Consider the following 21112-nt stretch of genomic DNA (forward strand, 5'->3'; position numbering starts at 1 on the left):
CCCACAGAAAGATGATTTTACTGGATCAATTGGCACATCATTTTCTTCAGTAACATAGATCTCAAGTAGACAGCAGCAGAATTTTTTGCCTTACCACAGCTTGCTCCCACAGATGAATCTATCAGAAATCATTTGGTCAACAAACCTAACAGCATGAGATAGAAAGCATAGATTACTACACCTAGTGATGGGTTGGGTGAAAAGTGCAAACTTTTATTTTAGAGAACTCACAATTGAAGGTGAACTGAGTAGCAGTACAGAAAAATATGGATCTATTAACCTGTATTTGGGCCTGTCAGTGAGGCATAGAAAGAGACACAGGAATCATCACCTCATGTGACTATATTAAAGCTTATATATGAGGTCCAATATTTCAGTTAATTACTTTGTAGTGAATATAACTCTTTCCTATAGCTTCAAACTAGTTTTATGATTGTGGTTTTGTTTGTTTATTTGGGATTTGGTTTTCTTTTCTTTTGTTTTTGTTTTTGTGTTTGTGTTTTTCTAAATGAAGATTTTTCTTTGTTACAGTGAAAGTTCCTTAGAATCAATTATTTCAGCTACAAACATCTTGCAAGTTGATTCTACTTATAAGTGTTTAATACCTCTAGTGAGACAAAAGCCAGCAGATTAGATGACACACAGTCTTTGCAAATAGAAACAAAGGAGCTAATTAAGAAGCAAAACTCTGCTGCTTTTCTTTGCTTGCATTTAAAAGTGAAATATTAATTAAGTATTAACCATGGCATGGAGGAGCCAGATTGAATAGTCCTTGCTGCAAAAAGAAATAAGCTCTTGCATTAGTGATATGAAATCTTTTAAGATCTCATTATTCCTGCAATAAATGAGTTTATTCCTCACAGATATCAGATTCTGATTTACAAAGGGACTGTTATGAGATATTTTGTTCTAGTGCCTATCCTGGCTCCTATGTTTAGTGCAGGAAAGATGTCATCCTCTGTACTGTACATTTCTTCCTGTTAGCATTTATTTTATTATTATTATTTTTTTTAACATCAGTGCTTCCTTGCAGTTTAACTGCCTTTTCTGGCATACAGCTGTAAAGACACATGGTTTCTTGCAGATTGCCATGACTGCTTACACTGCTTTTTTCTGTTCCTAGGGGAAAACATCTGTTGATGGTTGACATTAGCTATGTATCTGTTTTCCTGTACGACTTATGTGCAGCATCAACTTAGGTTGTGTCCACATGTGTCTTTTGTGATTAACTGCCCCTCTAACCAGCATCTATCTGTCTTTTCTTATTGTTTTGAATCTATGGTAGAAAATGGCAGGATTTTAATAATCACATTGCTCACTATTCATTCCAGGACTTCACAAGAGTTTGATTTCTTCAATTAGAAGAAGCACTCTGCTAACAATCCCTGCAATATCCAGCATGCCTACAGCTGTGGATCTACCATGGTGGGTCACAGAAGCCTGGTTGAGAAGCTCTGAATCACTCATTGTCTATGCACAAGGGAAAAGAACCCTAACACTCTAGGAAAGGATGTATGATCAGGCCCAGCAATCTACCGAGTTGATTTTCAAGGTGGCCAAATTCTGGATCTTTATGCAAGTTAATAGGGGTTTGTAAAGGCTTCCCTCAAAAAGCAGGAATAGGTATGTGGGTTCTTCCATCTAAGGTCACATTTGAGCTTTATTGGTAAAGGACAACTTTGTCCACACTAATTTGTAGTTATTTCTGGTAAAACAGGGAAAGTCAGGAGGGACTTGGATATATAATCTAAAAGAAATTACAAGAAAATTGAAGCTAGGTTTATTATCTTCAGAGAAAACAGAATCTCCAAGACATTAATTTTGAAAACAAGCTGGTTATGACAAATCCTGAAGTGAAAATGTTCCTTTTTCTCCTTTTCATTTTAAATCTCTAAATTTCAATATGCTTCCAGAAAGCCCTGAAATTGTAACACATAGAAAGACAGATGATGAGAAAAAGCAGACACATTATAATAAGTATGCACTAGCATAAAAGATACCTCCTGCCTTCAGGGACTTGGCATCCAAAGTTCTTAGCTGACCAGCCCAACAATTGAAGAGAGCAAAGATCCCTACACAGTCCTGCTATTAGCAATATATACTTAGGAAGGTCTTTCACAAAATTATTTCACAACATTTTCTGCTCATTTTAGGTGAAATTAAGATGTAGGTAATTTTCTTTATTATAGAAGTTGAAGTTTGCAATGAAATGAAACATTTCTTTAGATATCTTCAGTTAGTATGTTTACAGTTAAACCCAGATCTATTGGTACGTAGGTCTGCAAGGGCTTTTGGAATTTCCTAACAGAAAAAGGATCAGGCCTGTATTAGATTAAATAAATTTTTCCAAGTACACGAATGCTGCCGTCTCCCCAAAAGCATACAAAAGTTGTTTTGTTTCAGTGAGACTAAACTCAGTGACTTCAAGCTGAGCATAAGACTCATTACACCAGCATTTTCAGGAGGGTGGAACCTATATCCAAACTGATATTAGAAAATAGCAATCAGGATTAGGATTCTGCTATACTAAGTAAAAAATTTTGAAGCAGACTTTTGAAAACTTCCTCTCGCATAAAATTTACTCCTGCTCCCTTCAATGTGTGGGGGTCTCAGCCAGTTAGAAAAAAAATGAGTGCAATGAGCTTTGTGTAACACATAACTAAGTTTCTACTTAGTTTTAAGCCCTGAATGTTACTTAGTATTCTCCTCTGTTTGAACTTGTAACCTTCTAGAAGAATTATTTTTGTTCAAGGGATTAAACATGAGTCGAAGAATTTTACTGACATATTCATTTCTGTCTCTAAAGCCTTAGTTGAACATTAAAGACATTTAATGTGCTCAACACTCCAGATTTCAAATGTCCACTGTACTGTTATTACTAATTTGTTATTCTCAGAGAACTGACTAAGAAAAAAATTCTATGTGTAGGCTCTCACCAGCCCCTCTGGATTTCTTTTAGGGCAAGCATTTCAAACTCCTCTTATTTTCTAAAATTTTTGTATGTGCTCACTGAACACATGTAAAAAACATCACTGAGACCATTCACAAAGGTAAATACACATATACTTGTAAGTAGGATCAAAATGCCTTAATCACCAGTTATATCTGAAGTATTTTAATCTTCTTCTGCATTGTGCTGCTGTCTTGCCTTTATTATGTTTTCTGTCACATCTTTTTGTCATATCTTCTGCTTGTTACAAGAGCATCACTTCATCTCAATTTAATTTGTAATTTTACAGCAATCAATGCCTGTTTTGAAAAGATTTCTCTTTACTGAGGCATATTTTCACCATTTGAATTGCCATTCTCTTATCTTTTACATCTTTCATTTATCATTGTGTTGTTTCTCCTGTTATCTGCAATATGTCATCTTTCAAGCCTGTTCAGATGACAGTTTTAAAATTAATAATAAATCTATCTTCCTACCAAATGCGGTGTGGCAGTCTCAGCAAACTGGCAGATAAATTTGGTGGTTAACTGAGGAAGTTTTAGGTCACTGTCAGTCCAATGAAGTTAAGGTCTGTATTGAACACATAATAAAGCACAAGACAAAGAAGTAAAGAGAGATCATCTTTTATTATTTTGAAGTTTCCTTGGTATTGGTTGTAAACGCTAACGAAACTTCAAACTGGGAATGTCATTCCCTGGTAGAACAGCAACAGATATCATAAGTTTTCAAAAGTGATTATTAATTTTTTCTTATCAGAGTAAGTTGCACTTTTCTGTGGCACATCTAGAAAAAACAGTTCGCTTCTGTTCAGTCCAAACTGTTCTTGAAGTTGTAGCTGGAAGGTCTCTTGCATCTGAAACTATTCTATGATTCTATGATTTCTTTGACAAATGGAATATAATGTTAGTTTAAATCTCACTTCCTTATTGCCAGAAAGAGTTTATCTTAATGCAGGATTCACCTGGGATCAGGCTGTGAGTATGCACTGACCACCTATTCACACAGACATATTCCACTGCAGAATGCACATGCTCATCACTATATTTTTAAAAGGAACTTCTTATTTTAAGTTACACTGAAAATCTGACTACTCTGTCTGATATCCTGGTGTGAAAAGAGTTCCTTTGAAAAATGTTCATCACCACATCCACTGAAGCTGGAAAAGGATGCAAAGAAAGTAACATCAGAAGAAAAACACTGGGCTTTGGACATACATATGTATTAGAAATTCAGCTGTATTTCTTCTCTTCCTTTGACAGAGAGAAAGCACTTCATGCTATTTTTTTTTTACCTTTCACATAGACTTTGCTATCAAACACTTGGTACCTGTTACTGCCAAAGACAAAACTGATGCTGGCTTTTGCAGCCCATCTAAAGTGCATTCTAAGGGCATCCTTCAAAACAGCTTTTTCCAGCTTTTTGGTGGTTTATTGGGTAGAAACAAAAAGAGACATCTAAGTCTGGAGAATGCAGAAAGTCATATTTGAAGAAAGGTTGGGTTTTGATGAAATAGTTACATTGACCAGATTTAAAATGAAGTAACAGAATGAACTGACAGAAACTGTTCCATATTTGCAACATGTGTTTTTCCTATGACTGCAATGCATAAAGATGCACTCTTGACAATATGTGGTATTTTGGTCTGCAGTAAGGTATTAAGAAGTCAGCATTTGCTTCTAGAAAGATGAAGGAAAGAGAGGGAACAATTTCTAGAACATAATGGCCAACATAAACATTGGAATGCTATTAGGATGCAGAGATTGTTTAGATGCAGTGGTGCACTGTTCAAGCAGGGCACAATAATGAAGAAGAATTGTAATGCATTGGGGCAAGGATGAAAGGAAATGAACAGCTTCAGCAGGATGAGTGACAATATGGAAACACCTGTTCCTCACTGCAACACAAAACTGGTGACTTCCAGAAAAGGCAATTACAAATTTTTTTATGATTGCAAAATGAATGCTATTCCAAATGCACACTAACTTTCACAAATTGTGTTGGGACATTTTAGAGATGTACAATAAGTAATCAGTGACTTCCTTATACAAGAAAGGGTGCTCGAGGGAGGGCAAGTACCTAAACCACCATAATTGCCAGGATACAAGTGATCCAAGACACCACTTACTTTTACTTAATTGGGAGGAAGCAATCAACTTCCCATAATGTATCTGCACTTTGGTGATTTGTTAGTTTTTCTACCTATATGCACCAGATAAACAAACCTTTGCAACCTTTCATTTTTTCCATGCTTCCAAACTGCTTCACATAAACTTTAAACCGTAAAAATTAAGGTAAACACAAAGTACTGGACTACATTATGAAATTAACCAGATAGGGAAACAAATGAAAGCCAAAATCTATGAAAATATAAGTTAGACTCACTAGTGTAACTACCTGAAAAACTGTTGTGATACTTTTCATATTTATTTTTCTGCTGTTTCAGTTGAGTGTTTTAAGCTGAATAAGGTAATAAATATGAAAGCTGTGGTCTCATCTGTTTTTCTTTTTACCTTTGAGTTATATACAGTCCATTGTATGTGCTTCACATCAATCACTAGAACTATCTGGTTTTGCACTCGAGCTGTCCACTTTCCGCATGCCATGTAGGAAATACTAACTTAGTGTGGCAGAGAAACTGCCTGAAGACTTGTGGAAGATTAAATGTCTGTTGAAACCTATCTTTAATTATTTATTCTTTGTATTCAGGAGCAGCAGTTGTAGAGCTACCTGTATGCTTGTTCATTTATTTCTAAGTAGCACAGCAAAATGGCAACTAAATCTCTGGTATGTTGCTGTTTTTAATTTTTTCATGCACTGCCTTTGGACCAAAATGCTGCTGATGAAAAAACACAGCAAACCTTTTCCTCAGATGATTAGATCCACTCGTTCCATGGTAAGAATTTCCTCCAGTTCACCACCATTTGTTGCTTTCCCTCTCCATTTGCCCAACACTTTCTTTTCCATTTTCCCCCAACTACTGTTTCATCTGTATTCTTCTACTTTGCATATCATGCAATTCCAACACATTCAGCACAAAAAATTTTTCTACTGGAGGCAATCTGCAAAGCATGGTAGCTACTTCCACTATACTTTGCTCTGAAGCCTAAGATTACATTCCAAGATTATTCAGAACATTGGAATGACTGCCACATCCTAGATATTCTAGACTATATTCAGAAAATTATTTCCTCAATCAGGTGGCTTTTACAATTAAAATCAGAAAGCCTAGATTCCTCATCTTTCATTTCCTGAAAGCCTTGGAGTCTGAAGTTCAGTGGACTTCCAATGCATTTAAATTGATACAGAAAATGTTGTCCTGATGGAAGCACATTGCCAAAAGAACAGATCAGCACAGGTTCCATCTGCTTGTGTCAATATTTTTATTCGCCGTATTTCATTTCATCCCTATAGTGGTTTTTCTGTGGTATGCTATGGTCTCCTAAATAAATATATTCCTCTTTTTTTTTCCCTCCTCTTTTTTTTTTTTTTTTTTAATATGTAATCTTTTTGGAAAGTTAATGTATAAAATCAGAACTAATTTTTGAAGGATTACTTCAGAAAATTAAATGTGTTTAGTCTAGATGAAAGCCATATGGACAGATCAACTTATTTCTTTAATGTTTGTCTCTAATGCCATTGCTATGGACAACGCATGTCTCTGCTTACATATACCTTCACAAAAGTGTGGAGACTGGAACTTGACAACTCAAGTCACCAGGATTGTAAACCAAATATTACAGAATTTTCCACTGATATCTTTGCAATATAATTATTAGTAGGAAGAAAGAGAATTAAAGAGAACAGTTTAAAGCTTCTGTGCTTCTATGACTGTTCTTGAGCTACACCTCAAAGTAAAGTGCCTTATTTCCCCCCATTTAAAGGAAAATATTCAACTCAGCATTTCTTCTTTTGTCAGTGAGAAATCTTGGATAGACTTGAGTGTAGAGATTTTGCAGAATCTGTACAGTCAGCTATAATAGGACTAGTTTAGAGAGCAACCTCTATCAAAGAGCAACCTTTATTTCTGCCTCAATGCCAAAAGAACAAGCAACAGGGACAGCAGCAAACCAAAAAGGTCAACACACACTAAACTTCTACTCTTGGCTTTCCTAAATAAGTATGCAAGAAATAGGGCATTTTTTTACAGTCAGGCTGCATTGCCTCCAGAAGCACCATTCCTACTAAATTATACCTTTCCTAGGAGATAATATTTAAATTAGGATAGAGAAAATAATGCACCTTCAAACACACTCATAGACAAAAATACTGCTCCAATCATCTCACCTCAACGACTTATTGTTGTTCATATTGACAGCTTTTGTCAGCTGAATGCAGTGCATAAGGCAGAGGCTCATGAGAATGGAGTAAAAGGGGAGAATACTCTCCCTTTACCTGCTGGCTTCCCATCTTTTGATGCTGCTTAGGATGCAATTGACTTTCTGGGCTACAAGTGCACATTGCTGGATCACATCCAATTTCTTTTCATCAATATCCCCTTATCTGCTGGGCTGCTCTCAGTGCATTCTTCCCCAAAAATGTAGTAGTATTGGGGATTGCTCCAGTAGAGGTGCAAGACCTTCTTTTCCTTGTTGAACTTCATGACTTTCATGTGGGCTATTTCTTTTCCTAGGCAAGAAGCTTGTCACAGGTACCATCTCTAGCCTGAAATGTCATTTTTTCTCTTCCTCCATTCCTTGAGGTCTGTTCTGTATTCTGAAGTGACTTTGCTGAGCTGCACTGAAGCTTAAATTCACCTTCCAAATAGGCAAAATGAGATATCTTGCAAATTGTCAACCAATCTCTATCGAATACCTCCTGCAAGACTGGTTTTACTACTTTGGATAAGCAGTTGCAACTTCTGGTTGTCTTGCATCTTTTTTCAATTTTAAAGTTTATTTGATGGCATATACTCACAGTCATCCTACCATCACACTCCCAAGCATCAAAGACTGTTTCTGTTGGTTTTGAGTGTTAATTTTCACTCTTAATGATTTTTTTATATGACTTAGCAAGCCCATAAACTAATTCTTGGGTTATAAGTCTTCTTGAGTTTGGAGAACAGATCTATGATTTCAGCTGTGCATACCTTCTAGTTAGGAGAAATTTTCAAATTTATAAAAAATTTATCCTATCATAGCTAAAAATACTTGGAAACAAACATTGCAGCAGAGGTGTGGTCTTCACATCACTCATCTGTCTGTGTGACTCTGCTTCCAGTCCACAAGGTAGTTATAAGTTGGCTGGGCTTCTGAAATTCTCTGTTCATAGATGAAAAACATCTCTGCTTTTCTCCCAAACCAGCACCAGTTGGTTTCTACAAGCCTCATTTTCATATGGTGCATGCAGTGGTCTTCACATTGGGGAGAGACAGCTTTGAGGATCAGTATCATAAATATGGGAGTGTAATGCTTACATCCATCTTGCAAGTATTTTTGCACTGTGAGAAGGCATTTATTGGAGCAGGAAGAAGCAAAGCAGTAATTATGAAGGTGACCGGTACCTATTCTAATCATTTTGCCTGCCTGCTATAACTAAACTAATGTTCAGATTTCTGCTCAGAATTGCAATAGCTATGCATGGCTATTTGGGACTCTCAAAGAAAGGAAAGTTTTCTACGTTTGAGTTGGTACATAATCACTGGTCTATTTGATGATTTTTTCAACTTAATATCCCTCATGGTGAAAATGTCAGTGAATGAAATTTACACATTAAATGCTTATCCGCACTGTCTTCTTTTTACCTGTCAGGCTAATCACATAGAAAATTGTGGTTGCTTCAAATTGGAAATCATCTTATGAGTATCTAAAATAATGCCCATAAGGTCCAGCACACAGACATACAAAGAGAAGAAAAGAGCAATACCTTTCTGTTTAAAAATGCAACTTTAAAGTGTCAACTGAAGGACAGGCTTGTGCCAATTACTGTCTTTCAAGTTGCAGGACACTGGATGAACAACAGTAACCAGCCATGTTCATACTCTTTACTTTGCACAAACATGAATTAGTGCAGCTGTGCTTGTCCTTCTTCCAGTGCAGAGCACATTAAGTTGAATTAATTTGTGTTTGCTGTGGGCGAGACCACAGACAGTTTCTTCGACAGTTCTTACTGCTCCAAGAGCAATTTGCCAAGCCATGATGACTTTCTTGTGTGCCTGAGCCAGTGACAAGCTAAGTGAGGAAGTATTACTGCAGTATGCCACCTCTTACTGAGTTCCTAATTAGCAGGTCAGTTGCGCAACCTCTTGTCAGGGACAGTATGATTACCACCACTAACAAAAGGAAGGCCTCAATAGATGATGCTGTTAATGTATTTCTTATCTAACACATGCAAGGCTAATATACAATTATAATGGGATCCATTAAAATCTGCTTAGAGAGGAACAAGAGCTTATTTAATTGACAAGAGTTTAAGAGACTACAAAAGCTGATGCTTTCCAGTCTTTTGACACAGCAGTCAAAGGATGCCTCATGGTTTTAATGGTACTGCTGCACTGTAGGATCATGTATATCCATGCAGTTCCACTCAAGCATGCTGACGCCCTTTTTAAGAAATTTCCCCCTACCTTCTTCCATATCAAGCAGTAGCAATGCCTTTTAAATATCTTCTAGTTGTTTTAGTAAGAAAATTATTTTTAAAAGTGCATAATTAAATGGAAGCAGAGAGTCACTGAACAAACAAACCATTAAATTGCATTGAAATACGCTGCCTTCAAAGCCAAAATCTAATTAAGGTTTAAACTGCAATGTTAATTGCACAGTACTGAGATTCACCATGCATTATGGGTTTATTAGCAGTTTTCTAACGAGTAATTTCAGAGAGGCAAATACAAGTTCTGGGACCCATGTTAAGTCCATGGAAAAGAACGTAATTACCAGTAGGAAAATATTTGCCTTATAGTTGATTTAGGGCAGAATATCTGAAGATATCTTAATCAGAGCTTGGGAACATAGAGCACCAAGTAAACCACAATGTAGCATTAAGATTATCCTCAGAACTATTTATACTGCTTTTCAGTTTTAATCATCTCAGCATAGTTTGGAGAGGACTGAACCTGCTGTTAACACTGCTGCAAAAAAACAGATTCTAAGAAATAACATTAACACAGACAAAACATTAAACCAAGTAATTTTTCATGGATTTTAAGAAAACGAGGAAATCCTATGCTCTATTGTCACCACTCAATCCTCAGAGAAGACAGCACTTCAAACAGGATTATTTCTGGATTACTTTTCCTACATGAAAACTTTTAAAGAGGTGAAACATTCCTTCCTCCATGTATTTTTCCTTTGTTTTGGGTTCTCAGCTAATTCATAATAATATATAAAACACCATCTGAGGTGTCATAATTAGGAATCTGATTATGTTTTGTTTTTATAGAGACTTAGATTAGCTAAGACTCAGATCCTTAGAGGCATTATGTCTTTACTTACTTCTGAAGTCAGCACCAAAATAACTTTAAGAATAGAAGTGTGGTGAATGGACCTGCATCCAGCTGGCGGCCAGTCACCAGTGGTGTTCCCCAGGGGTCTGTGTTGGGTCCAGTCCTGTTTAACATCTTTATTGATGATTTAGATGAGGGGATTGAGTCCATCATCAGCAAATTTGCTGATGACACCAAGCTGGGAGGGAGTGTCGATCTGCTGGAAGGCAGGAGGGCTCTGCAGAGGGATCTGGATAGACTTGAGAGATGGGCTGATTCCAATGCGATGAAGTTCAATAAGGCCAAGTGCCGGGTCCTGCACTTTGACCACAACAACCCCCTGCAGCACTACAGGCTGGGCACAGAGTGGCTGGAGAGCAGCCAGGCAGAAAGGGACCTTGGAGTACTAATTGACAGGAAGCTCAACATGAGCCACCAGTGTGCCCAGGTGGCCAAGAAGGCCAATGGGATCCTGGCCTGGATCAAAAATAGCGTGGCCAGCAGGACCAGGGAAGTGATCCTTCCCCTGTACTCTGCGTTGGTGAGGCCACACCTTGAGTACTGTGTTCAGTTCTGGGCCCCTCAGTTCAGAAAGGATATTGAGGTGCTGGAGCGAGTCCAGAGAAGAGCAACAAGGCTGGTGAAGGGACTGGAGCACAAGCCCTGTGGGGAGAGGCTGAGGGAGCTGGGGTTGTTTAGCCTGGAGAAGAGGAGGCTCAGAGGTGACCTCATCATTGTCTAGAACTACCTGAAGGGAAGTTCTAGCCAGGTGGGGGCTGGTCTCTTCTCCCAGGCACTCAGCAATAGGACAAGGGGCACGGGCTTAAGCTCTGCCAGGGGTTGGATATCAGAAAAAAATTCTTTCCAGAGAGAGTAATCAGGCATTGGAATGGGCTGCCCAGAGAGGTGGTGGATTCACCATCCCTGGAGATTTTTAAACGCAGATTGGACGTGGCGCTGAGTGCCATGATCTGGTAAATGGACTAGAGTTGGACCAAGGGTTGGACTTGATGATCTTGGAGGTCTTTTCCAACCCAATCAATTCTATGATTCTATGATTCTGTGTTACATCTAGTAATGAGATTTTGGTGCCCAGATGAAATTGGCACTTTCAATCTTCCTTCCCATTGCTTTGAACCTTTACTCCTATACAGAGGAGTTTTTCATAACTCTTAGATGAGTGTAAGTGACATGACTAGACTCTTTGTAACAGTATTTGACAATTCCTCATTTATTGTCACCTGCATAGGACAAATAACTTTTTGCTAGACATAGATGAAAAAAATGGATGCAGTGCATTGATTAAGAATATAAATAAATCAGGACTATAGTTTCAATATTTCTGCTAAGTACTGTCACTTACTTTTGACAAAAAATAGTAGGGTTTTTTTTCCCACTGTCGACAGTGGAAGGGTTATTCTTCAGCTTGACCTTTCTATAGAGAGGTAAGCCTTTGTATAGAGAGGAGTTCTACTGTTATAGCAGAAATTTATTTGTGATTTTTGAAGTTTAGTTTTCCACTGAAGTAAAAGGAATAAAGTTGATTTTGATAGCCAATTAAATCCCCTGGAAAACAAGGAATGCAGGAGGAAACTATGTACAGATGGAAAATTTCTCACAACCAGAGGGAATCATGCAAATAGCTGAAAAGAATAACCCATAGACTGACATTCTTCATTCACAAAAAGAATCAGATCATTTCATGACTTATTTTTGAAGAGAAAATAGAACTGAATTCACAGCTAACACTCTTTTCAATAACTTGTTCAATCAGATCTTTTTTTTTTCAAAACACAACTATAAATAGCCCTCCTTCATAACAATAGAATTTTTCACCAAGAAAAAGAACATTTGAGAAGAGTAAAACCTCCTGTGCCTGTGAATCAGCCATTTTAAAATGGACTAGTAATGCAGTCCTTTTTATAGCCTGTTTCTTGCATTCTGATTAAAGCAGAATACAATCAATACGAGTACCAGCTCAATAACTATAATGATAAGGATGCAAGTTTCACAGTCACTAATTATACATGTATTTGAAACTTTCTATCAGGAGGATACTAACTGCTCATCATGTGCTAGTCCAGTTCCATGGTTTTCATAGAAACATGAAATGGTTTGAACTGGAAGGGACCTTAAAGATCATCTTGTTCCACGGGCAGAACCTTCCACCAGTCCAGCATGCACAGAGCCCCATCCAGCCTGGACTGTTTTGTCTTGCCTTCAGGATATTTTGGATTATTTGATCCCTTGGACAGGATAAGCACCCGAGGAAAGTTTCAACTCAGAACAAGCTGTTCTCCTCAGCATGAACTAGGAGGCTAGAAATGCCTGACATCCATTGCTATTTAAACACAGAAGATGGGACAAGGCAGGGAAAGGAGATATATAGCAACGAATTAACAGCATATTCAGTCCATTCCTGCCCCCAGGACCTGGAATGGTATTCTTCCCTCATGAAGGTCCACAGATTTCAAATCATCCTGTCTGCATAGCAAAGGCTGGAGCAGCTGACCCTGGAACACATTGCATCTAGCCCATAATATCAGACAAAACTGTAGCAAGACCGTCAAAACTGTATCAAATTTAAGGTTCTGCAAGGGACATCTGAACCTTCTTGGCATTCCTCCTTGGATTTAGTCCTGCCTATGATAATCAAACCACACAGTTCTAGCAGGGAATTAATAGCCTTGCATTCAAAAAGTCAATTATTCACCTGTCTCATTTTTTGCAGTTTTCACATCACACTAGATGCAATGACTAGGCACAAATTTTTATAAGGTTCTATGAAGCATTATGATCCTCATTCAAGTGATTAATTAGTAGTAAGGTATCACAAGCCAACACATACTGACAGAGACTGTCAGATGTGAAAGTAACTGCAACTAGGCATAGAAGATGGCAGCTGCCAGAGGGGTCTAACTAACAAGCTCTTTTAAAAATACTCATTTTAACTTGAACTACTAAAGCAAAATTCTTAGTTCATGTGAAAACTGGAAGCCCTTTCACACACACACAAAACTTTCTAGATCGGTCAAGGGAGCAATGTGGGTATAGTTGTCCACTGGTCCTTTCTAAAAGAAAATATTTTGAATAGAGAGATCAACTCAAACACTTCTATTTCAGGCTAATTTAGTCCAAGAATTTGTACAACTAGTAAAAACAATGATGCAAAGAGCTACTTATGCTTCTGAACAAACTGTTACTATCAATTCTCCTTGGAGCTGACCTTTATGAGAAAGACTTCAAATAATGCATAAATTAATCTCATATAAATACTTTTTCTAGACAGAATATGACTGGAGTGGGAGACATTTGAAACTTTTTGCCTTTCCTAACACATACAGGAAAGCAACAAAATAAGAGCACTTTTATTATATTCAGGATACCTCATTAAAAATGGTTATTTTTTCTGATTATACTTACTGTTAAAAATCCTCAGAGCAAAGCTATTAAAAATAGTGTTTGGGTTTTTAAATAATTCTTGAATGCTATAGGAGAAATTATCAATTTTATACCAGGATCTCAAAATAATAAAGCTTTACTTGTCTTCCTCTCTGTGCTAGCCTTTACATGCCTAGATCAATATGTATTAAAAAAAGGATGCATGTCACATATCCACTGCATTGCATAGAGTATTCCTCTTTGTTCCAGATTTTATTGTTTTCCAGTCACAGCTTGTGACAAATGACAATTTTTATTCCTAGATACCTTTTGGACTTTCTTCAGTATTAATTAATCATCCTTCTGTTGCCTTTAGGCATGTCCTCTGTTCTTAGGCAATTATTAGCCACATACTCAGGAAGATGCTACATGTCCCTTCTGTTACTAGTACACCCATGCTAGAAACAAACCCTTCTTTTCTAAGTATGCAGCTGGTTTCCAAACAAGTTATTTTTGCTTTACAGATCAGGTAAAATAATCAATACTCTGTAAAATGGGTAAAATCTTGCTCTTTCATTAGAACTCTGACTGTTTATTTATTCCTTAGTTAGCTATTCTGTTTATTGTAAGTTTCTTTTTTTCGTAAGAGATATGTGGAATGCTCTATTTTGAGTTTGAGGTAACAAGGTGGTTGTTTTTGAAAGAACCGTGATGTATCGTTATTTCATTGAAACTCTAGTGCAGAAGCTTCATCAGCCAAGGACCATAAGAGATAACTACTTTTCTCAAATACCTACACACACATTCAATTGGAATTAAAAAAAAAGCCTTTATCACTACCATGTCTTTATTTATATTTATATTTATATTTATATTTATATTTATATTTATATTTATATTTATATTTATATTGGATGCTGCTTATTCTTTGAAATTTCCATGAAATTTCCATGAATGTTCAATTTTGAAAAATTATGCAAAAAAATCACATTTTAATTTCTGAAAATAAGTAATATTTTTCAGCTGTAAACATTTTGTTTAGAAATTAAAATGAATGCATACTAAGGTGACAAGAAGTTATCATAACTACTAAGGCAAAATTGGTCTTTCAACTGATTTATCCCCTTTAACAGCTTGAGTCACAGAAGTTTACAAGATTTCTGCCTTCTATCTGTATTTGCAATGTGATTTTATTTTTAATGCCAAACTTTTTCAAAGAATTCAAAAAAACTTTCCTTGCCAGCATCTACTTGCAGGTTATAGCAGGCCCACCTAAGATCAAGAAGATAAACAGAGAGAGGTGATGGGCTGCCTAAGGGAAGGAAAAACAGGGCTGCAGTGGGAAAGATGAAGGGAGACAAGGAGACTCTCCTCTTAGGAATGGCTCCTGAGAAATAAATGGTCACCAGATTCCTAAGCAAGTTTTTCCATAGACTGCATGGTATGGAAAGGAGTTGCTGATTTTGTGTGTAAGAGCACTGTTTACCCAGTAATTCCAGCCACAGCTAAAGGGACAGTAGAAAAAGATTGAAAGCAAGTCCTTAGCACTAGACAGTAGAAAATGAGGCAATGACCTCTTTACTAAGTGCTACACAAAGGCCTAATTAAAGTCTTGCAGGCTTTTACAATTTTTGTTTGCTTTTTGTCCCATCCCAACGGGAATGTTTTGTAAATCCTGCTTTGTCAGCTTAACACATGGGGACAAAAATGCATCAAATGTTTGAGTAAACTGGGTTTTATGGTGTTAGCAAGATTATGACAGGATTTATTGCTTGAGGAAAGTGGATCATTCCCTTTCCTTTGTAGATTATTTGCATTACAAACATCTCTACTTACATTACAAAAGCCAATTTAAAATCCCAAGTCAAGAAACTGACTTCTAGCCTCTCAGGAAGTACAAGAATTCTTTCCTGAAGTATATTTTTATGGTGTCATTTCTAGGGCTTTCAGGAGTCTAATATTCATCACACTGAAACCAACTAGTTTTTTCTATATTATTGTCTCAGGTTTAAAGTTAATCAACGCCTTTTAGAAGTTTCTGTTATTACATCCCCCGTGGTGACACTTCACTGAATGACAATTAGCGTTAAGCACCAGCCCAGGAAGTATCTGAGGGGAGCTTATCCTGAGGACTACTCTTTCCTTCCCTACACCAAGGATAAATGTCAGAGCATGGAACAAACCGGTGGCAGATTGAGAGCAAATCTGGGAAAAAGTGCAAGTACCACCCACTGTCCATCTTGAGAGGACCAGCTGGCATTGCATACCAAGTTTTGCCATCAGAAACCCAGCTGTAGGTCTCCTAGTTAGGTTAGACTTGTTTATGTTTCTATTTTGGAAATATTTGTTTGTATAGGCTACTGTTGCAGTTACATCCACAAAATCCTTTCAGACCTCTAAAATTTCCACAGCTACATCATTTCTCAGTTATTACCAAAGCCATCTTTCCTCCATCTAGTTTTTTTCTTGTCATGCCATCACAAAGACAGTTTTATGTCCCTTTTCATCTGCAGCTGTCATTTACTTCTTACCACCTTCTCCTTATTTAACCTTTTTGTGTCAGCCTCTCCTGGCCCATGGTAATTTTTGTGCACTCAAAGTGAGACACTCAAAGTTAGGACTTGTCACCAGGGTTTCTATTATATCTAAACTGTTGGGAGGAAAGTGTCACTTTAATGTCATTTGTGTTTATAGGAGGGGCTTTTTAGCAAAATATTAAAAAAATACTATAATAGTCACAACTTCAATTCTGCAATATGCAGAAATACCCTTTTTCTCTCATTTGTCCTTCACTCCCCTTCATTACTGGTAAGCGAGAAAGGGGAAGAGACAAAATGGAGAAACGTCTCATGAAAGAGAAAGAGGTATGGCCAAATACACAGAAAAATCCCCAGATTTTTAGTTAAGTCAGCTGTAGTTTTAGAACCTTTCTCTAAACACAACATAAACATTTTTTTTGTTACTGACAAATTCTGTATGTCTAAACATCTCAAGGGCTGCTGGGAGGTGATTCAGCTGTTGGGTGTATGAATTAAGCTAGCTGAAGATCTTTATGTAAGCACATGGTACACCCTCTTTGACTGATGGTATTAAGTGTAAGTATTTTTATGCTTAATTTTTTGAATTATTATTATATTTACTTTGGGTCTTTACGCTTGTCAGCATAGCAGAATCATTGGTAATGGATAAGTAAATTTGTTGATTGTGTTTGTTCCACTCCCTGATGTAGCGTTTGTGTTTTGCATTATCTTCACCATTCCCCTCTGGGATCCCCCAGACACCTGAATAAGCAGAGGACAGTGGCATAAAATGTGTGTAGATGTGAATATAGCTGATTTCTATCAGCACAGACCTCTCACAATGAGCTCAATCATCTAAATCTATAGTGATCTATTGTGCAAAAAGAAAGTTCTATCTCTTCCCCATTATCATCAGGGTTCACAAGAAGCAGGGGAGTAGAGAGACAATCTTTCTCCGTGTGTGCTTTATAATACTTTTGAGAAGGTAAGACCTGCAAATGGTGGCCTTGTACAAGTTCATTGGACTCTGTGTAATTGTTTTACAGAGACTTAGGGAAATTTTCCTGGACATTGGGAAACCCAGAGCATCATTAAGCCCATTCACAACTGTCTCAGTCAGCAGAAGGTCAGAAAAAAAATAGAGAAGGTTGCAAAATTTCTTTTTCTTTTGTCTAGATTAGAGAAGAAGGATGAAGTGCAATGTCTGAAGCCTCTAGAGGACAATTAATGGAATGAACCTCCACCAAAAAGTGCAGTTTCATCAAATCAAGATGCTTCACAGAAATGGAGTTCTGATGAGAAAAAATTTGAAACAAATTGCTCTGATGTTCCCATTTTATTTTACTAATTTCAAGCAGCTGGTTTTCTAAGAGAAGCATAAGTCATTTTGATAAGTTAAGGTGCTTAAATGTTATAATTCCAAATAATTTCATTTCTGTAATGCTAAAATTCATTTTCACAATATATTTCATGAATTCTGTTTAATATTTGAATATGAGTTCAAATCTAAGATAGCCAAGGCAAAAAATCAAACCTAATAACTAAATAAAGTGAAATATATTGACACTTTAAAAACAAATGAGGTCAACATTGTGTAAACTAAATTTTTGCTAGTCCCAACTGGAAATACACCACAGGTTTTATTTTGCAGTTTATTTTTAATTGTTTAGGTTTTTCTTGTGATTGAAATAAAGTTCTGCCCTGTTCCAGTAGCATCTTTTCTCCTTCCAGTATTGCTCAGGACCTTGATCAATTAAACAATTCTGTTCTGGTGGCAGTGGTGTCACAGACAAGTCAAATGTAGCATGGCAATTAGTACAGCAGCTGCTGTCTTGATACAAAGAGATAATTTGAGCATCACTGAAGAGTACTAAAAGATTTCCCATGTTACATTAATTTCCACTCAACAGCATCTTGAGCAAAGAATAAGGTTAGGGAGCTTCTTCCTAATACCCTTAGGCATTATGAAAGCAATACAGTTGCACCTCTTAAAAAGTAGCAATTATCTGTCAGACTAACATATAACCCTGTAATCTAAGAGAAAAAAACTCTGAGGCAACTCATGGGTCTTCCTTCCTTGTCAGATCATCAACCAGGTATTGTAATTCAACCTGTGCTCCAAAACAAATAGAGATGGTATAGTTTAAACCCAGTTTTGTGCATAGCAGTCACAGATCTTAACAGTGCTGAACATCTCAGGGCTATGTTTACTGTTGTGGAGGGCAGCAAATTCTTCTCTGAGTGAATTACTGGCAGAAAAAGGGCACAGATCAAGGAACTACTTTTACATTGAGACTGAAGGAGTAGAAGAGTTATCAAGACCATAATCAGTCTGTGGCAAAATCAGAAACTGAGTTTAGAGTCCCAAACTATTACATGAACAAGATCATCAAGGGAAAAGAAATTTGCTACCTTTCCATTATATAAAATAATTAAATCAAAATTACTCATTTCATATTTTAGTGTTTGGATTTCTTTTCATATGCTGTAACCTCAACTTTCCTTTACATTTCTGCTTCCTGTTGAAGTCACCTCCTGACCACATCCAATTGTGTGCTCTGCAATATCTGACTTGTTCTAAACTGTCCTCAAATAGGTATGATTTACTCAGGTGAAAATCAGATTCAGAACAATCAAACAAGGTTCTTTTTCCTCTCAGAACAACTTTAGGATAGAATGGGAAAACTTGATGGTTTGTCAATGTTTTTTTTTTTTAACTATTCCATACCTCAGATGAGCGTATCCGTACAACAGACAAGAAAATAGTATCACAAGTGGACTATTGCATTTTTAAGGCTTCATACAAAATGGCTAATGAAGAATAGAACTTAATTCAAGTTCACCTTAACGTTCACCTTGAGAACATTAATTTGACTTGAGTCACAAAACTTCATCCTGTTTTGTTTCTTCATTCAGAATCCCAATCTTTTGCTATCATATTCATTGCTGTACTTGCAAGGCACCAAGGCTCTTAAGTTCCAAGTGAGAACTTTTGATTCGAATTTATTGCATAATTTACTCATATCTTCGAACATATTTGTCACTTACCTTCCTGCCTTCCAGTATAGTATGTGACAAGCACAGTATGTATTAGGTGACACACACCTCTATGGTAATTAATGCTTTGTTGGCACACCAGAAATGCTGTATGTTTACTATATTCTAAATAGAAAGGTGTCATTTGTAGTGAATTAGTGAAAAGAATCAGAAATTTAACTACTTCAAATTTTAAAATACCTGTAAAAAGAATGGCTATGACGACTCAAACCATCTCACTACCTGACTTTGACAGAATTAAGAACATATTGAATGGGGTTAGGCTTCTCTCTTTATATCCTCCATCTTCCCCCAGTCTGTGGCTTAGAAAACCCATGCAGCTTCTCTCTCTCTCTCTCTCTTTTTTTTTCCCCAGCCTGTGTGCTCTATTAGCCCTCAGTACCACATAATTTTTCATTAGTTTTTCGTGAGTTCTGTAGAGTCTCCATGACTTCTCATCACAGGGAGTTTCATGCTCAAAGTATAAGCTGTATGAAACAGTTTCCCTGAAAATTTCATTTGTTTCCCATAGCTCTTGGGCTGCAGAACACAGTGAATATTTGTTACCAATTCCCATACCTCATGTGCTTATAATTTTAGGTACCTCTGTCATATATCTGCTCAATTGCTTTTCCAGCCACACTGTCCTATTTAAATTTTTTTCTGAGAGTAGACATGCCACGCATTAGATGAAAATTTTATTTCTGTGTATTTTCTACCATGTATGAGTTAGGGAAACAAATAGTAATTAAACAAGATCTAAGAAGACAAAATGACTGAAGCAAAAAAACCCCATTGCTGCATATTTAGTGTGTGATTTGAAAGTAACTGAGGGGTAGCTAAAAATAACAGGTCAGCAAAGTAACTCACAGATGCACTTTCAAGGAGGATGAATGAAATGCTCATGAATTACACTATTGAAAACATGCTAGCAGTATTTAAAAAGTGATTTGCTCTTGTTTTAGTTCTGAAGTCAATAGGAACAGTGGTAGGACAATGTTAGTGATGCATATGAAAATAACATTCCTGATGCTACAATTTGACCTCCCCTGGATGGCTCATTCTGGATGTTGAATACAACAATTAAAATGGAAAACATTCACTGAGCAGAGGCAGATTTTGGCTTTGCTATATTGGGCAGACATAGGAGAATAACATGTACTTTCACAAGGATCCAATACGACTAATGCAGTGACAACACAGCAATGTGGAAAGAGAATTCTGCAATAAAAATTTAATTTAATCAATTCAGAATCATAGAATATCCTGAGTTGGAAGGGACCCACAAGGATCATTGAATCCAACACTGTTTTGTACAGGACCATCCCAAGAATCACACTGTGATGTGGAGAAGTCTGATTCAAAATATGACAAAAAAAATCTAATAACAATTTATATAGTCAGTTAGTCTCAATGAAGGTGAGTATGATTATTTAGGTCTTTCTTTACAAAGTGTAAACATTGGAAGATAGAGGTCCCCAGTGAGCCAGGCATAGATTCGGGAACAAAACCTCTTCTAGTACTTCATCCAATGAGCCACATTGCTCCTGAACAATATCACTAATGTTGGGAATGCATTGAATAATTAGCCTTTTTAGAAACAGTTAAAGATATCTATATGAAAATCTCAGGAAGCCTTGGCTTTACTGAAGGCTAAAGAACAAACTGAAAAATTTTATGAGGTCCTGCAAATACAGTGTTTGCCTGACTTAGAGCAGAGCTGTACAATACATACACCTGGTACTGCACTATCTACCTTCTTAGTCAATGGAGGAAAATAGTTCTCAATTCCTCCATTCCCAGAAA

The sequence above is a fragment of the Pithys albifrons genome, chromosome 5, assembly GCF_047495875.1.
Source record: "Pithys albifrons albifrons isolate INPA30051 chromosome 5, PitAlb_v1, whole genome shotgun sequence".
Taxonomy (NCBI): domain Eukaryota; kingdom Metazoa; phylum Chordata; class Aves; order Passeriformes; family Thamnophilidae; genus Pithys; species Pithys albifrons.